This window comes from Nicotiana tomentosiformis, chromosome 8 (assembly GCF_000390325.3).
Source record: "Nicotiana tomentosiformis chromosome 8, ASM39032v3, whole genome shotgun sequence".
NCBI lineage: Eukaryota > Viridiplantae > Streptophyta > Magnoliopsida > Solanales > Solanaceae > Nicotiana > Nicotiana tomentosiformis.
Genome location: NC_090819.1, coordinates 59,929,499 through 59,938,789, shown reverse-complemented (window position 1 = coordinate 59,938,789; position 9,291 = coordinate 59,929,499). Strand labels below are relative to the sequence as shown.

General features: G+C 37.0%; 1 long non-coding RNA gene across 1 annotated transcript; it reads left to right on the top strand.

Annotated features, from left to right (window-relative positions):
• The first annotated feature begins 4,011 nt into the window (after positions 1 to 4,011).
• Positions 4,012 to 6,835, top strand: LOC104087453 (uncharacterized). Its single transcript, XR_684293.4, has 2 exons — positions 4,012 to 4,420; positions 6,557 to 6,835. It is a non-coding gene; the product is annotated as an uncharacterized lncRNA (long non-coding RNA).
• The last annotated feature ends 2,456 nt before the right edge of the window (positions 6,836 to 9,291 follow it).

The window sequence follows — 9,291 nt, the reverse complement described above, 5'->3', positions numbered from 1 at the left end:
TTATTTCACCAAATGGGTTGAAGCTTCTACATATAAGGTCGTTATGAAGAAAGTAGTGACAGATTTTGTTCGTAACAACATAGTCTGCTGATACGGGATTGCAAAGTCAATTATAACTGATAATGCAGCCAACCTCAATAATGATATAATGAGGAAAATTTGTGAGAAGTTCAAAATCGTCCAAGCAATTCCACATCATACAGACCATATATGAATGGAGCAGTTGAAGCAACTAACAAGAATATCTAGAGGATCCTGCAAAAGATAGTAGACAACCACAGACAGTGGCATGAGAAACTATCATTTGTTCTGCTTGGCTATTGTACTACGATAAGGACATATACCGGGGCAATGCCATACATGCTAGTATATGGTACTGAAGCTGTAATACAAGCAGAAGTGGAGATACCTTCTTTAGGGATTACCCAAGAATCCAAGTTAGACAACGCAGAATGGATACACATCAGGCAGGAATAACTAGTGCTCATTGATGAGAAGAGGATGGACGCAGTTTGTCATGGTTAGCTTAACAAAATAGGATGGCCAACGCATTCAACAGGAAAGTGAAACCTCGGCAGTTCACACCGGGACAACTGGTCTTGAAGAAGATATTTCCCACCAAGACGAAGCTAAAGGAAAGTTTACACCAAATTAGAAAGGTCCCTATTGATCCATTAAGTACTGTCAGGATGAGCATTAATCTTAGCAGAAATGGATGGCAGAGTGAGTACAAAGCCCATCGATTCAGACGCGATAAAAAAATGCTACATTTGAAGACCATTGAGTTAGATTTTTATGTAACAGAACTACGCTTGAACTAACTTTCCATGATGGGATACGTAGGCAACCTATATAGGGTCCGATCCCCCCTTTTTGTAATAGAAAACTCAAATATCATTACCATATAGTCGAAACTGTTCCATGATTTGATTTCATTTGGTAGGAATACGTAAGCAATCCATGTCAGATTCAATCATTGATTGTAATCAAACTACATTTTGACCTGATTCGTTTGGATACGTAAGCAGTCTGAGTCTGACTCGGTCATATCATTTCATGATTACATTTCTTCATTTTTGCATTTATTATAATCGAACTACATTTTGACCCGATTCTATTTGAATATGTAGGCAACCTGAGTTAGGCTGGGTCACTTCAAAATTTTATTTGTTCATACCCTGGATCTATGCTTAGACCTGATTCTTTTGGATAGGTAGGGGACCTAAAAAGTTTCGATCATCACCCTAGAAAAGCCTTTGTTATGTGTTGTCTAGATTACAAAGTAATCACATCAGCAAGTGGAACTGCGTCATCTAGGGCACATCTAAAAAGACATCATCAGCGAAGTAGAGCCATCCAGATGTGATATTTGCATGAAGAAGTTCAGGGGTTTCTAAACGTGTCATAGTTTGGAACAATAACGTTTACCGAAGATATAAATGATTTTTTAAAATGATTTCCTTAAAATTATTTTATAAAAAGGCGTGCCCTACACTTTTCACCTGACGAGCCTAATGGCACAACTCACCACAGTCGGAAGGAGCACGAAGGAATCAGAGCAAGGCCAAGTTTATGGTCGACACGAATCAACACCATCCCCCACTAAGAATTTTCTTTGAGCACAGGATTGAAAGAGATCTCTTCCTTTATAAGATAGCGGTAAGGTCTGCGTACACACTACCCTCCCCAGACCCCATTTATAGGATTACATTGGGTTTGTTGTTGTTGTTGTTGTTGCTGCTGCTGGATTGACAGAGATTAAATGACATTAGATAAAATTAGAATCTATGCTATATTCGCTAAAACCTTTGACAGAGTACCTTGTACAGATTGCGCCGAGCATTCTACCAATCAAAGCATCTTTTATAGATCGCACCGTCCGCTCTTCCAATTGAAGCCCATTGTACTGTCGCACACTCTAGCCCGGACACACCACCGGATAGTATAGTTATCACATCGCTCCACTGAATTGGAGATATGAAATAAATTGCTGCAAACCATATCGCCAGCTTTATCAATCGAAGGCTGGTTGATTCAAATTACGTTACATGTCTCGCCGATCGGCGATCGCAAATTAGAAAATAGTTTTGCAGTCAAGAGTATCTCTTGAGCATGATCTCTTCTATCTCTTATTTCATTTTGAATGATTTAACATTTTCATTATGAAGCTTACATGCACTTTTACGTTCTCGTTTAGTTCAAATTAAAACCTCCCATCGCGCGAAAATTCAAAGTTAAAGTTCAAAGTCGAATACTCCATTACTTGGAGATTCAAACAATCTGCCATGCGGAGGCTCAAATCCAAATACTTCCATTTTGTGGAGATTCAAATTCAAAAGTCAAATTTCTAAGTTCAAAGTCAAAATTCAAAGTCAAACGCTATGATAACTTCGGTACGGTACATAGTCCGGCTAACCTTCAAATCAAATATCATAGCACCCCATCCCCGGAATCCCAAATAATGCTCCATAGTTCGGAGGCTTCAACTCAAACACCTAGTTCTTGGAATCCCAAATAATGCTTCACAGCTCGAAGGTTTCAAATTCAAACATCCCATCGCCCAGAGATCCCAAAAATAGGTTTGTCGGCAGCCACGCATTATCAATATATAGGTATGTGTGTATCTTCCTTTTGCAGGTCAAACACTACAATGTGGAACTGTCTCTAATGAGGGACAACAAACTCATAAGAGGGTCAAAGATCAAGTCTCTAGCTCAACTCGACCAGTAGAATTGCGAACTTTCAAAATCCCTCAAAATTTATAATCTAGCTGTGACTCATAAGCCGTTTTTGAATCTCAAAATCTCTCTGTCACATTGTATCATCATAACATGATACTGGGATAATCCCTGCAAGCATAAATCTCCTCAAATCGTCATTCCAAAACTACATACGGCTTGATCCTCATTGAGTCCGAGGTATGTAAGCGATTGAAAAGCCAGAATTCGGCCATAATCTCATAGCTCATTATTTTCATAATTTCAATATGCCTTATGTGCATTATATGCCTAATGTAGGGACAAAATTGGTCTTGAGTCAATTTCTTTGCCCGCAAACTCTTTTATCGTTTTCGGTCAAAGAGGGGCAGCTGTTGACGACCAATTATTTCCCTCCCCTTTTCTAATTAAATTATTTTGTTTCTTCATCAACAATAATGTAATAAGGTGTTTTTAAAATTATTATTCAAATTTTCTATTTTTCTTTAAAATATAATGTGTAATAAATAACAACAATAATAATAGTCAATTAATATTAAGTTTATGCCTATAATTATATAGTAATAATATAGTATTAAATAATTACAATTATACCACCTCTATTATATTAATTAATCAACCAATCAACTTTTATAATTTTGATATATATAACTATGATTATTTTTAACTATTTTGATAATATAAAATTAGCTTAAAATAATTTGTTAATAATATATTTGTCAATTACGCTTAATTATTTCTTATTAGAATTAAAGATGTTTAATTAATTTAATTATAAAAAGGGGTTTAAGATTTAAAACAAGGTACATTTGCAATTATTTAATTTTGATTAAAGTGGTTATATGATTAATCTCAATTTCAGCGTAGTCTTTCAATAACCCAATCAATTTAGGCCAAAAATTAGCCCAAAATGCACCTGACTCATTCAAGACCAAGCCACCCACGCCCACTTGGAAATCCATGCCATACCCTCTCTGCCAATCCCTTCCTGACATGTCACCACTCAAACCCCTCACAAAACAAACACAATACACCAGGCCAGTTGATCAAATTCATCAACTGTCCAGATTAATCACGTTTTTCCTTTAATTCTAGTCCCTCAAGTTTTTTATCTCAAACCCTTGGATCAAAATGATCCAACAGCCCCCGTTGCATCCCCATAAATATTTTCTCTTTATTCCTCAGCCCAAAAACTTGGAGTTGTTGATCTGGATGATCCAATGACTCTTATTCGTTCCATCATTTTAAGCTTACCAACCCCCCTCCCCCCACCCAAAACTCTAAGTCATTCCCTCACTCACCATCCGCCTCCTTTCCCCTTTTATCTCTTACTTTCATCATTCTCTCTTCTCTGTCACACCTAGGATTTTGCACAAATTAGTGCAAGGCCACTAAAGGATGATTGTGAGACCGATATCATTACTCAAACCGTGATTCTAGCCGAAAATATTCCACTCTCATCATCCCTTTCAAACCCCCAAATTTTGAAACCTTAGCCGAAAAAATGAAAGGCCCCGAATCTCATCATCACACCCATTTTCTGTTCAAATCGCGATTAAAACATGTCATGCATTCCAGATTCATTAGAATTTTCCAGCCTCAACATGGCGATCAATGACCCAAAGGTCAAACGAAGGGATTAGGGTTATAACTTTGTCCGGCGGTCACTGGCTTCAACGGCTATCAATTTCGTCATTCCTAAAGTTAACATTCTCACTCTTTTCTTTTCCTCCTCTTATTTTAGAACCTCTAGATTCTGTCATGAGAGCATGTCATAAGTGTTTATTATAGTCTCTACCTTCTATTAATTTGAATCTTCAAAACTTAAACCCTAAGGCCAATCCTTGGCTATAAACACCGGCTTAAATTGCCTCACCTAACATCAAACAACTAGCAGTAAATGCAACTACACTAAAGTATAAATCTCTTTGCCTATCGCTTACAATTTCTTTTCCTTTCTTTTTATTTTAGCTTGAGATTAATCGTCTTAAAGTAGATTGTTGAGTACTAATTCCTTTGGCTAAATTCAATACCTGGTTTGTTGCCCTAAGGAAGGCAGTACACCTCTTTACAACTCACTTTAATATTTGAGCTCTGCTTATAATCTTCTATCTATGGTTATTCTGCTTATTCTGCTGATATTCTTGTGATTGACATGTTTTCTTACCATGTCAATATGAATATAACATGAAATATGTTTATGAATTTGCTTACTTAGCATGATTACTTTTCATGACTCGACTGTGATCCTACTTTGTTTGGTCAAATAGTGACCGGTCTGAAATATGTGCTTACCTTATGGTTATTAACGCAGATGATACTCTCTACCATTGTGTGAAAATTTTGTTGTGTTTATGAAGATCTTATTAGTTTAAGTTCCAAATAATCTACTGAAAGTTAACATTGTCATACTTGTTGGTTAAACACTATTGAATATAGGTTGTTTATTAGTTTTAGCTTAATATGTCTATGGGGTTCTATACAAGAAGCAATCTGACCATCCTATCCTGTTAGATAACCCTTGTCATATTCACTGTTAGCATAGTCTCTTGTAAGGATAATGTTGATGTCTAAAATGCTTATCTTATGTTGCCTAATATGTAATGAAGTTCTTGTCATTAAGTGATTGTTTTGAGTTTGGTTTGGTGACCTATAGCTTTAGTATGTAATGACTTAAAATTGCCTAAAAGAAAACCGTGCTTGGTTCTCTTCTTGTAAGACATTAGGCCCATGTTGAAATCCACGTGAATAGGTGTATGTTTGGATGAAATGTTTTTTGTTGACTCTTTTGACACCTTAGATAGCTTAGGATGACACTTCACAACTTGAAAACATCTTTGATATAGTAAGCATACCTATACGGATAACTAAATAGAAACCCTCAATCAATGGCCTTCTCTGATCGTATTTGACTGAAATAAAGATTCCTAAGAAGATTATGTAAGTGTCATGGCATGTAGAATGATTCTGAGTTGACTCTGAATAACAACAACAACCCAGTATAATCTCACTAATGGGGTCTGGGGAGGGTAGTGTATACGCAGACCTTACCCCTATCCTGGGGTAGAGAGGCTGTTTCCGATAGACCCTCGGCTCCTTCCCTCCAAGAACTCCCCACCTTGCCCTTGGGGTAACTCGAACTCACAACCTCTTGGTTGAAAGTGGAGGATGCTCACCACTAGATTCTTACAACCTCTTGAGTTGACTCTGAGCTTTTGAAATTTCTTAAAACCTTTTGAGGTCTTGTATGTGATGACATACACTTGCATCATGTACTCTAACAGTGATCATTTACTAAGAGCACTTTGAATTTGAGGCCTATGCTAATACTCTAATTATTCATGTCATTTTGTCTAACTGATTGTTTATTATTAATGATAATCTAGCTATTTGAGACTGTTTATGCTTTACTTAGTTCTTAAATCTATCATGTTTATTTGGCCTAAGGCCTTCTGTATTGAAAGAAGCTTGTCTGTAGCTGTTTATTTGATGTTCTGATTAGTCTGTTTTGCTCATAGTGTTAAGTCAAGGTTTGTGTTTAAACCTCTATGAAAGAACAAGGTTCAACGATTAAGGGTATTTGTTGTGAACTTAATTCTACTATCAAGGGACCCCTCCCTGACACAAGCACTGCTCGGAGTGCAAGAGGCCCTTATGAACTCTAAAATATTAGGGGTTTCATAGGAGAACCTTGTAAATGAATAAGGTTTGCTCTAGCCAATGGTCTCTAACCTTGATTAATCTTTGGAGGGTTGTCACAAACGAAAAATATTTACTTTTTTTCATTTTAGATCTTGATTATATCGATCTTAATTTAATTTTTTATTTCCTTTATGCAGTGCCAATTAATTTTCTTTTCTTCTTTGCCTGAATACATTGGGTTTGTGGAGTTCATGGCGAACTCTGGCCCAAAGCCACTGAGTTGGGCCATCTCCCCTTGTTGCATTCACTGTCCACTGGAGTTTTCTGCTGCTTAAGTTTGAACTGGGCATGACTAATCTTCAGCACAACACTAAGTCCAGTCCTTTACCTCACTTTAAATCGTTGCCACTGTTAGCCCATTTATATTTATATATTGTATTTTGGAACTAACATTGATATTATGTGATTTTATTTTATTGTGTTTGCTTAGAAAATATCCTAGGATAACCAAACCTCGTAGGATAAAAGGTAAAATGATCAGGATAACTCGTTACTTTATAAGGTTAATGATTTTCAAGATTCTGAATATATATTTAAAATGTCTTACTCATTAGTTAAATTCTTTTCGCTCACCTGTGTTATTCTGACAAATTTTACTTATTAAGAGCCTTTGTAGAATTTAAATAGAAATAATTTCGGAGGAAATTTTCAAATGAGTCAGTTGGGCGAAATTCGACGGTTTACTCATTTTGGAAAGAAAGGAATCGTGTAATTCAAATCAGACCTGGATTTTTACAAGGATGTAAAATCACTTTTGAAAATCAATTCAGTTTATATCAAATGAATCTTCAAAACAACCAAGGTATAACTCATTTTCCACATATCTTTGGGTATATAAAAGGACTAACTACCAGCATAGACTTGCATCTTTAAAACAAATCCTCACTGTTAAAATAAGTCACACAACATTGTTTTAAAATCTAACACTTTCATTTTCTAAAATTGTAGACCCATGTTTGAACAAATCCTTCATCACTTTAAGCAATTTTTTCATATGGTTCCACTTAGTACCTTTAAATTAACTACAATATAAACAATATTGTTCCCCACATTTAGCCTAGGTTATGGATCTACTTAAAATAGATTGTAAGGGATGCCTAACACCTTCCTCTTAGAATAACTAGAACCCTTACCCGGATTCTCATTGGTTTAGCGGACCATTGAGACAATGATCTTTGTAGACTTATAGGTACCTTAGTATACCTTTAAATATTAGATAAAGACTCTTCTTTCATCAACTTTAGGGAAACCATAAGTTGTATTTTGTTTTGACATGTGCAAAATAGAGTGCAACATTGGATAACCCGAGTTTCCTTTTTCTTGGATTCTGCGGCTACTTCCTATTTCTTTTCAGGGAAAGCAATGGCCATTATAGTTTTCTTCAGGTTTTTCTCTATTTAGGGCTACCAGTTGCAATAAAGCCAAGCAATTCAACTTTATAAAAAGGCTTGAGTAAGATTTTCCCATAAGAGTAAAGTTGGTTTTTCTTTGAGGTTCCCTCTATCAGGGATTGTATTATGGGACATTTGGCTGAGGGCGTGAGTTGTATGGGATGTGGTAGTTTAAATTTTGGGCATGTGTATTTGTGAGAGTGGAGTTCTCATCTCTTGATTTGGTGGTCATATGTAGGGTTGTGCATTCATCACTACATATTATGATGGGCCCATAACATAGGAAACTTTTAATGAGGATAATAGTATTGTGGAGCTTTGATTTTCATGTATGAGAGGCTGGGGCCTCTCTGAATCCCCCTAGATCTTGAATCCATCATGGCTCCCTCTTCCCTCTTCTTCCTGTTGGCCAGGCTTCCTGAGCTTTTTTGAATGGCTTGAGAAGTGGCTTTGAGCGCGACTTGGCTTATAATGTTTCTAGTTTTCAAGCCATTTTACACTATTTCACAGATCTTGATTGCCTTGGCTCAAGGTTTGCCCATGGCGGACATTATGTTTTGGAAGTAATCAGCTTCTTGATCTTGAAGGAAAACAATTATCATTTCGGTTTCATCCATGGGTGGCTTGACTCTTGCCGCTTGTTCCCTCCATTTCATAGCATATTCAGGGAAACCTTTTGTAGGCTTATTTTTTAAGTTCAACAATGAGTTATGTTCAAGCGCAATGTCGATGTCATATTGGAAATTCTTGACAATGTTCCGAGCTAGATCATCTCACACGTGCCAGTGTGAGATCTCTTGATCTATGTACCACTCCGAGGCGACTCCGGTTAAGCTTTCACAAAAGTAGGCCATTAGCAGTTCTTATTTGTCGTGACTCCTCTCAGTTGATTATAGTACCTTTTTAAATGATCAATGGGATTATCGTGCCTATTGTACTTTTCAATTTTAGGGGACTTGAACACTGGAGGCAAGTGCACATGACAAAACATGCGCAGATCACCAAAATATACACTTTTTGTCCGCTCAAACCTTGTATATTTTGCAGGCTTTATTGTAGACTTTTTCATTTTTCTTGGCCATTTTTTCTTGTTTAGGGCTTTTGGCCATCTTCTCGATTTCTACAGGGAAACCATACTAAGGGATTTGGTTATAAGAATCAGGTACAATAATCATCTCAGGTTAAAAGTGGGGGCCCTGAGGAGTGATGATTTGCGGTTCATTATTCTGCCTTTGTATGCTCGGGTGTGAGGTGGTGAAGAGGGGAGCTGAAATGATGGCCATCGGTGTATCTCTAGGTAATGGTGGTTTAGAAAGAGCGGCAGAGGGCATGGCAGCGACATTGTTGGGTGTAGGCCTGTACCCATATGGAAAGAATGAGTCATGCACAAAAATATGATAACCCCGGTTGTTCAAGGGGCAATCTCTGGGAACCCTGGAGTAGAGCTAGGAGCCTCTCTCCCATTAGACCAAGCCTTCCAT